Source organism: Dermacentor andersoni, chromosome 4, assembly GCF_023375885.2.
Source record: "Dermacentor andersoni chromosome 4, qqDerAnde1_hic_scaffold, whole genome shotgun sequence".
NCBI classification, from domain to species: Eukaryota; Metazoa; Arthropoda; class Arachnida; order Ixodida; family Ixodidae; genus Dermacentor; species Dermacentor andersoni.
In genome coordinates this window covers 147,042,816-147,052,684 of record NC_092817.1, presented here as the reverse complement: position 1 = coordinate 147,052,684, position 9,869 = coordinate 147,042,816, and the positions used below count along the sequence as shown (strand labels likewise).

The window sequence follows — 9,869 nt, the reverse complement described above, 5'->3', positions numbered from 1 at the left end:
TGATAACTGTATATAACTGTATGATAGTATGATGTAACTGATAGTATGATAGTATATAACTGATACTATTGGGCAAATGATATCATTGGGCAACATGGTGTGAGCCTGTCTTGACATAAAACAAAGTTCTGTTTCACTCAGGAAATTTTGCAAGGGCACTCAGGGAATTTGGAAATGTCAACTTGGTAGACACCCTGCTGCTGGCATATGTACTACGCCGCAATGACACACAGCTGTGCTGTTGCCTTGAGAGCATTAAGCGAGGTGTGTCCAAGCGGGTCGTCTGTGCTTGAACTGTAGTGTGCATCTTAATGAGCAATATAGCGCAGCCAGTCCAGCTGCCCCAACTGCTTTTTACGCGCTGCCTAATGAGCGCCAACCATACCAGCAGTGTTGCAGTTGACAAATAGGTGGGACAACAACGTACAGTTACATTGGTAAAACGCTAACATCGCTTGCCTTCAAGAAATATCTTGTTGCATGGCTATGAACGCAGGTGTACCTTTGGGCTGTGTATGATGAGTGCAAACGGTGTGGAGAACATATGCTGCCGAGATATTTCGAAGATCCCTGAAAAAGGCAACGATGACTGCATAACTTGACATTTTTGACATAACTTGACTGCATAACTTGACACTTTTCAAGCCTTTGCTTGAACCCAGCAGTATTAGAAGCAATGTACTGGGAAGTCGTGAAAAATGGCACCAACGTCACAAGGGAAATCCACAAGTAATACCTGCATAGCATACTGTTGTGCGCTTCCTGTGCGCTTTCTTTTTAATCCTATTTTAGCACTGCTAAAAGGTACCTGATGCAATTTAAGCATAACTGCTATGTTTCTTCATAAATGTGATACATGTCACTGTTTTAACTGTGGAAGTTAAAAAATGCATTTTGTAGTTATAAACGAGAAGGAAGAGGATTAACCGAGGGGCCAGATTTTTTTATTAGTCCTATCATAAGAAGCCAACAAACACTGACACCAAGGACAACATAGAGGAAATCACTTGTGCTTAATAAATGAAATAAAGAAACGATAAATTAATGGAAATTAAGGTGGATGAAAAAACAACTTGCCGCAGGTGGGGACCGAACCCACAACCTTCGCATTTCGCGTGCGATGCTCTACCAATTGAGCTACCGCGGCGCCGTATCCCCATCCACTTTCTTGGGTATTTGTTTTTTAGTAGAACCCTGGGTGTGTTAACCAGTGCCGCCACTCACAGACCTTGGCAGCGGACGTGGAACATCCTTTCTGCCGCAGGCGTCCCAAGAACATAATCTTTTTGGGTGAAGGCGACTGGTCAATAAATCCCTATGCTGTCCTTGGTGTTAGTGTTTGTTGGCGTCCTATGATTCTGTAGTTATGGCTTTTCTTCATTTTACCATAATGTAAGTTGTTTCAGTGTGTTCTTTTTAATGTTTCTATCCAATGAAAATGCTTTGCTTTGCTGTTGATAATGCTGTTTAATGCTGTTTGTCTTATTTGCTGTCGATGTCACCTTTTGATCTTGATTATGTGCAGTTCTGTATGCTGTAAAATCGCCAAACTGTATTTCCAGGAGGCCAGACTTAGTCATGCTGCCTCTCAGCTTTCTCTCCCAGCCTCCCTCACCCTCAATATGAAAACTAAAGGAAACATTATTATTATTATTCCGTGTGGTCACATTTTCAAATTTGGCAGTATTTTGCTGCAAGTGGAACAGGGCTGATTTTAATTCTGCCAGAGTAAGTGGGTAATTGATGGCTGTGTACTTTCTTCACATTTGATGCTGATAAGCTGTCTGTAAATTGCTGGGTGCTAGGTACTTGATGCTCGGACATACTCGATTAGGTCCTTAGTCATACAGCCTGTTTTTAAACACAGGGCAAAAGTGAAACTTCAACAAAGATACATGGTTTTCCTTTCAAGATTGACTGTCGCCAAGTTATACTGTGGAACAAGCCAAAAATTGAACCATCCTGCTATGGAACAGTGAAAATACTGCTGGGAGGTGACAAACGGTTTTTAACAAGAAGTATAAAGACAATTTTGACATCTACAGAATGCCAGTAGTTATGTTAACAAACACAGAGGTGTTGCCGAGTGCGCCTGTCTGGACAGACAGGTGTTTTTTCTATACTTGGCACTGCCTGAATATATGGCATGTGGATGTCGCAAAACCACATCCACTTGCATGGAAAGAGTTGGTCCTCAAATATGTTTTGCAATAAAGCACTAATTCAACAGTTCATGGTGGTGTTTGTGCTCTTTTTCATCCTGATGGCGAAGAAAGCCTAGATCCTCTTTGCCTTGGTGATGACTCTTCCTTATCTTGTCACGCTCCATTGTGTGCATATGTTCTTGCTGAGAATTCCATTCTTCTACTGTTACTTGATATGCTTTTGACATCTGGGAATCCATAACAGTGCGCAACTTCGTCCGTTGCAGTTGGATATTTCTTATGCATTGCAAGGGCTTTGGCCTCTGGATATACTTGTTTTCCAGCACCATCAGGGTCGATGGTACCTGATCCAACAAGCAATTTATTGTCTTTTCCGCTGTTATGGATAGCTTCTTCAGTTCTTGTTCTTGTGCCGACTTTGCTTGGTGAGGTTTCATCTGTTTCAGAATATGAGCAGCCTTGAACACATTTGCTTTTTGCTTCAGCAAATTTTGCCTTCATAGAGTTGGAATCCCGACTGCATCGGAATTTCATATTTACTTTGTTCCTTTCTGTTATACAGGTGAATTGCATAATTGCCATCTGAAGGATCGAAATCAACTGTAAACGGCACAATACCACATACAGCACTGCCGTAACTTCTAGAGTACCTGCCCCCATTAAACGTATCTCTACTTGGATCTGCTTCACCACGTTCGAGACTCCAACCCATTCGAAGACAGGATGCAGTATCCAATGAGATGGACTGTGCCTGGCAGCGGCCAGAGGAAGAGTGTTCCATGCCCACAATGTGCACCATCACACAAACCTCCTACTCATGCAGCATGCTGGCAAAAACAGCAAAAGCCTCCGCAGGTAAATAACCTTGCTGCTTCAGTTGTTTGTAGTGCAGATAGACAGACGGTAAAAATGAGTATATTTTTCGCACTTCTCACACAATTTTGCAGGTCAGCAACTGAGGAGGCATATGAAGAGCAAGATCAGCTGCTTCAACAACTTCTCAATATGGCAAGAGAAAACCAGTACTGATATCGACGAAACAAAACATTTTTGACAAACGGAGCTCTTCAGGTGGAGATGCGGCACAGATACCCATGTCGGCAGCATGCCATTACAGAGATGCTGCAGCTGCGGCCTATGCTGCGACTGCGAGCAGCAGCAACAGCGGTACCAACCCGGTTGATACAATACATGCTTTTAGCCTGTGACTGTTGCCAATCAACCAGGAAAATAACTCCTGCCCTTCACCATAATTTCCTATGCTGATATGTTGCATGTTTCAAAAAAATATTTTCAGTTGCCATTCACACGACTGCAGGCACTGACAATGCAACACCGCCACCTGCTGTCTGAGAATATTGACACGTGTACTTGCTAACGTTTATCAGGCGACCACGTTTCACCGCCTAACAAATGTTATCGCACAGTGCAGGACGCGCCTGCATGTATCGGAAGTTTCTGGAATGTTATCGATGGTTCCATCCACTGTCTGTCACCGAACCTGATTGCATGTATGCACAACACGAATAGTGTAGAACATTGTGGAAGACATGCGGGTCCCAGCGATTACTCTGGAACATTTGACGACTGATGTATAAAAGCCAGCGCGCTCAACCCACTGATCAGATTTTGACGATCACCGACTGTGTTCGACGCTGTCGCCGTTCTTTAAGTGTAGCCTGTTCTTGTGGGCACAGGTTCGCCCAATAAGTTGGTTTCATCGTTCACAGTATTGCTACTGTGTTCTTTATAAGTCACTACCACGTGACATCTGGTGAAGGTGCTTTTCATTCATGTACCAGATGCCTCCGACAAGCCATAATCCAAGCCCGGACCGCAAAGAGAACACCAACGTAATCCCGGACCATGAAGCAACCCACCGGCTACAACAGCTGTCCTCGGAGCACGGACTTCTACCTGAGAAGACTAAGAAGATTGTGGCCAAGACAACCCAAATGGCAGCCGCAGCTACCCCCATCGTTCTGCAACAGCCCAGGGAGCCACCGACTTTCCATGGATCATTGTCTGAAGACCCAGAAACCTTGCTGGAGACCTATGAACGAATTGCGACTTTCAACAACTGGGACTCTCACGACAAGCTGCGGCATGTATACTTCGCCTTAGAAGACGCCGCCAGAACGTGGTTTGAGAACTGGGAGTCGACCCTGACAACATGGGACCTGTTCCGTAGTGGCTTCCTGCGGACATTTACAAGTGTCATGTGCAAGGAAAGGGCCGCAGCTATGCTAGAAGAAAGAGTACAACTACCCAATGAGACCATAGCGACCTTCACCGAGGAGATGCCCGGAAATGCCAGAAGAAAAAAAGTTCGCTTCTTGATGCAAGGTGTAAAGCAAGAACTTTTTGCCGGACTGTTTCGCAACCCACCGAAGACCATAGCCGAGTTCTTGACAGAGGCAACGACGATTGAGAAAACTCTAGAAATGCGCACTACGCAATATAACTGCCAAGTGCTCACGCCACAGTGTGCCATCCAAGCACTGGGCTCCGGTGATCTCCAAGAAACCATCAAGGCCATTGTGCGCTAAGAACTGCACAAGATGTTTCCTTCGTCGCAACCTGAGGTGTCCTCAGTCACTGACATCGTCAAGGACGAACTTTGACGGCCACTAGGCGTTACCAAAGTGCAGCCCGAATCGTTTCTTCTCATGCCGAAAGCGATGACCTACGCCGCCATCGCTGGTCGTCGAAGTCCCCCTCCGCGACTGCGCCAGGGCCATGTAACGCCACAATTCCATCGTCCACCGCTGCTGCCGCCAGCAAGCATGCCCATCGCCCAGCGCAGCCGTCCAAGGAAGACGCACATTTGGCGCGCCCCCGACCACCCCTGACTCTGCTATCACTGCAGGGAAGCCAGACATGTCTACCGCCGATACCCATACCGCAAAATGGGACTACAAGGGTTCATGTAACGCAAGACAAAGATCCACCGACCTCAACGTGCTTCGCAACAACTACGCAGTCACCACCTTAGTGGACACAGAGGCCGATTACTCCATCATGAGTGGACACATCGCTGCCCAGTTGAAGAAAGTTAAGACTGCATGGGAAGGCCCTCAAATTTGGGCTGCTGGAGGGCACCTCATTACGCCGACTGGAATCTGGACGGCAAGAATTACCGTTCATGACTGGACTTACCCCGCACCTCCACCAGATGTCACCAGATGGTCGATACAACGAGTCTTGTTTTTCATCCGCCCCCTTGAACCTGAAATGGCTGCTCCTCAACGCTCTGCTCTCCGTGGCTGGATCCGTTGGGAAACCGACGACAACAAAAAGCAGAGCTTCACACCAATTACTCTGCTGGATGCGCTATATACAAACACGAAGATAATAGAGACTGGCATGGTCGGTCTGCAGGGCCATCTGCTAATCACGAGTGGTGATGCACACTATAGGAAGGCTGAGGACATCGAGAACATCCTGCTGCGACATGGCGCCCCAGAAGTCCTCATCACTGACAGAGCAACGGCCTTTACTGTGGAGCTCACTCAAGCCATTCTGCAGTCAGTCAGACAAGGCACAGGAGGACAACTGCCTACCACCCACAGACAAATGGTGTTACGAAGTGCCTGAATAAGACCCTCGCAGACATGCTAGCAATGTACGTCAACGTCTAACACAAGACCTGGGATGCTATCCTGCCGTACATAGCCGTCGCTTACAACACGGCGGTGCAAGAAACAACACAGTTCACCCCATTCAAGCTGGTTTACGGCAGGAACCCGACGATGACTCTCGACACCACGCTGCCACACGTCACGGACGAAGAGAATTTTGATGTTGCCACCTATCTCCAGCACGTTGAAGAAGCCCGACAGCCAACAGTCCAACCTCCGACGACGCTATGTCGAGTACCAGCCCGGCGACCGTGTTTGAGTTTGGACCCCAATACTTCAACGAGGACTGAGTGAGAAACTATTCGACGCTATTTAGGACCCTGCAAGATCATCGGACGTATTGGCGAACTGGACTATGAGGTCATGGTAGACGGCATTTCGCATTCACAGCGGCGCCGCGCACGATCTGCAGTGGTCCACGTGGTGCGTCTTAAGCGCTTTTGCGCACGCTGACAAACTTCATTATTTTGTTGTTTCTTTGCTACATGTTTTGTTTATTAGTTCCATTTGTTTGTAGCATCGGGTTGATGCTTTTTAACCCTTTCACTGCCACTCCCGAGATAACTCAGGTGACCACACATGCACACCCCCTGCCTCTCCCGAGTATACTCGTTTTGGCTTTTTCACTCACTCCCTGCCGCTCCCAATAATACTTGTGTAAAACAAAATGATGCAAGCATGTCGCGCCATCTGTGGAGATGCCACATAAATAACATAAAACTTGTAGGATGATTTTTCAACAGGTGGAGTGCATGTTTCTACGTCTGCATCGCTTCGTCTTCGTCTCAGCAGAGCAGCCATGGTGAGGCAGCGTTCCTCGTGTGTCCACGCTTTGACGGATGAAGAAATTCAAGAACTGCTTATGAATTTGTACTCCGATGACAGTGATGGAGAGCCCCTACCACCGAGAAATCCACGTAAGAAGAGGAAACCTGGCGAGTGAGCTTTCTGCTGGAAGAAGAAAGAGTTCAAGCCCCAGGAGCATGCTTTCAATCCATCTCACTCAGGAATCTGCAATGACATCACAGCGGCGTCCAGTGAGCTCGAGATTTTTGAAAGTTTGTCTACGCTGGACATTGTGGAAGCAATTGTGGATCAAACAAACATTTTCCAGTGCCGAATACATGCCGCGCTGACACCGGCACCCGGATCTTGTATACACCAGTGGAATGATGTGACTCCACGTGAGTTTTATTTATTTCTTGCTGTCGTAATGCTCATGGCTCATGCAAGAAAAGCCAGCATTGCCCAGTATTAATCCACGGATCCCCTCTTGGGAGTACACCAGCATTCTCGAAGTTGATGAGTCGCAACCGCTTCCTCCTCATTTTGAGGTTTCTTCATTTCTCCAATAATGAAGATCAGATTCATGGTGACAGGCTGCACAAGGTGCGCTCGGTTCTCTTGACGCTTCGGAAAAACATTCAAGGGGCGCTATCTCCATACCAGGATCTTTGTATTAACGAAAGCCTGCTTCTTTACAAAGAGTGATTGGCATTCAAGCAATATATCCCATCCAAACTAAGCAGATTTGGCCTGAAATCATTCGTACTCTGTGATGTGAAGACAGGCGTAGTGCTGGACATGGTGTTGTACACCGGATCCTCAACTGAGATCAATGACTCTGAGATGGGATATGGAGCCTCAGTTGTTATCACTTTACTGGACAAGTACCTGGGCAAAGGGCACATCCTCTGGGTTGACAATTGGTACACCAGTCCTGCCCTCTTCCCCTACCTTTTCGAAAAGAAGACCAATGCTTGCGGTACAGTCCGGAAGAACAGGAAGGGTATCCCACACGACGAGAAAAGACTGGAAGGAAGGAAAACCAGCGAGATGTGCAATGATCAGCTTCTCTTCGTCCGCTGGAAAAACAAACGTGAAGTGCTCATGCTCACAAGGAAGCGTAAGAGTGGCAGTCCGGGAAGGTGGACAGGAAGACGGGCGAGAGCAGAAAGGTTTCCCTGTGCGTCTCCAAGTACAACTTATGCATGGGTGCTGTAGATAAGGTAGACATGGTTGTGTCCGTGACCAGCACAGTCACAAGGAAGTGCATGAAGTGGTACAAGAAGTACTTCTTTCACCTCTTGGACATTACCATCCTCAACAGCAATTTACTGGAAATCACAGCCTCTGGTAAAAAAAGAAGCATGGCAGACTCAACTCAAACTTGTCCGCCAGCTAATCGAGAAGTACCATGAAGGAAACTCGAAGCCAAAGGGAGGACGCCCGTCAAAGGGTGAAGATCCAACACGGCTGATGGCACGCCACTTTCTGTCTCTAATACCGCCGACTACCGTGAAGCAGAACCCAACACGAGTCTGCCGTGTCTGCGTCAACACACAGTATCGACCAAAGCAACGAAAAGAGTCTCGCTATCTGTGTTCTAGCTGCCAGGTGGTGATTTGTGTGGTGCCTTGTTTCGAAGAATACCACACCAAAATAGTTTTCTAAACATCTGGACATACTAATTAGCAGATAATTATTGCTAATTAGTTAGGTGCCAATTTCTTGTATTCAGTAAAACTAATATCTAAGATAATCGTGAATAAAAATGTTTACATGACCTTCAGAGCATTGTAGTGTGTTACTAGCATAAGATTTTCAAGAAACTAACATGTAAAAAAAAAACCTGACAGGGAGTGTGCAGCGGTGAGGAAAAAACCCAGCAGTGAAAGGGTTAAGAGGGGGGTATTGACATGTGCACTTGTTTATCTTTATCGGGTGAGCGCGTTTCACCGCCTACCAAATGTTATTGCACAGCGCAGGATACACCTGCATGTATCGGAAGTTTCTGGAATGTTATCGATGGTTCCATCTACTGTCTGTCACTGAACCTTGTGTAATCTGATTGCATATATGCGCGACACGAATAGTGTAGAACTTTGTGGAAGACACGCGGGTCCCAGTGATTACTCTGGAACATTCGACGACTGATGTATAAAAGCCAACGCACTTGACCCGCTGATCAGATTTTGACGATCGCTGACAGTGTTCACCGCTGCAGCCGTTCTTTAAGTGTAGCCTGTTTTTGTGGGCACAGGTTCACCCAATAAAAGTTAGTTTCATCTTTCACAGTATTGCTACTGTGTTCTTTATACGTCACTACCATGTGACAATATGATCAATGGCAGAAGCGCCACTGAGACTGTTCCGGACGAGCAACAGCACATTCTCATGCTCGCCCCCACCACTTGCGAGGAACTTTCTGATGTTGCAGCCAGCCCTTCCCCGTCGGCACTAGCTGGTTTGGCCATCTCAGGGGACACTCCCAACACCGACGAGTGGCAAATGGCACGAAAACGAGCCTGTGCAGAACCATGGTAAACATTGTTTCTGTATAAGCCATCATATGTAAGCATAGCTTATTTAGAGGCGCTCACTATTCCCTCAAGTATGCCCTTTAACATGAACAATTATTATTAGAAAGCTTTGTTGTGTAAGGCACTGATTTAAATATTTTTATTGTGCGGGATAACGAACACAAGGTAGAAATCAGGAGACAGCAGACTTCCAGTTTTTAGAGAAAAGGATGAAGCATGTCAAACTTTGTGGTCTCGTTCATCTGGTTGCAGAAGTATTTTTGCACATAGTGTTTCTTCAATGGCACATCTCCCTGTAACTGCACGCACATGCTTATAAAGGGTTGCCTAGTGCAATTACATGAAAGCTTACAAGTTTTCACTGCAGATGTGCACATTATTCCAGCCTCTCAGACGCAAGTTCCAGCTGAATACGATATACTGTGCTGTTGCGGAGTTGCAATCTTTGGGCAGTATTCATAAGTGCTAACTGCGCTGTTGTTTGCATACACATATAGGGCTTCCTATAACTGATGAGGAATACAAACATAACACAGTGTCACCATAAAAATTTTTATGATGATATAATATACATGGAACTTCCCATACTACTAGTGAGCTTAAGATTGTGATTGCAACACTTAGATTTGTACCTTGATTTTGAACCAAGAATCATTGGTTAAGAAAAATGTTAAAGAGACAGAGAGGAGTCGGTGGAAAATAGGGATGCAGACTAAATCAGCACTGGGAACAAACAGAAC

At 46.2% G+C, this 9,869-nt stretch overlaps 1 protein-coding gene across 2 annotated transcripts in view; it reads right to left on the bottom strand.

Annotated features, from left to right (window-relative positions):
* Nucleotides 1-8,890: 8,890 nt before the first annotated feature.
* LOC126537880 (KICSTOR complex protein ITFG2-like) overlaps nt 8,891-9,869 on the bottom strand; it is an 84,738-nt gene continuing 83,759 nt past the window's right edge. The window contains exon 15 of one of the 2 annotated variants that reach the window (XM_072287940.1): nt 8,891-9,114. The gene's annotated coding sequence lies outside the window, so the exon portion shown is untranslated. Of the gene's footprint in view, nt 9,115-9,193; nt 9,429-9,869 lie in introns of those variants that run through there. The other variant, XM_055074509.2, reaches the window with a different exon arrangement.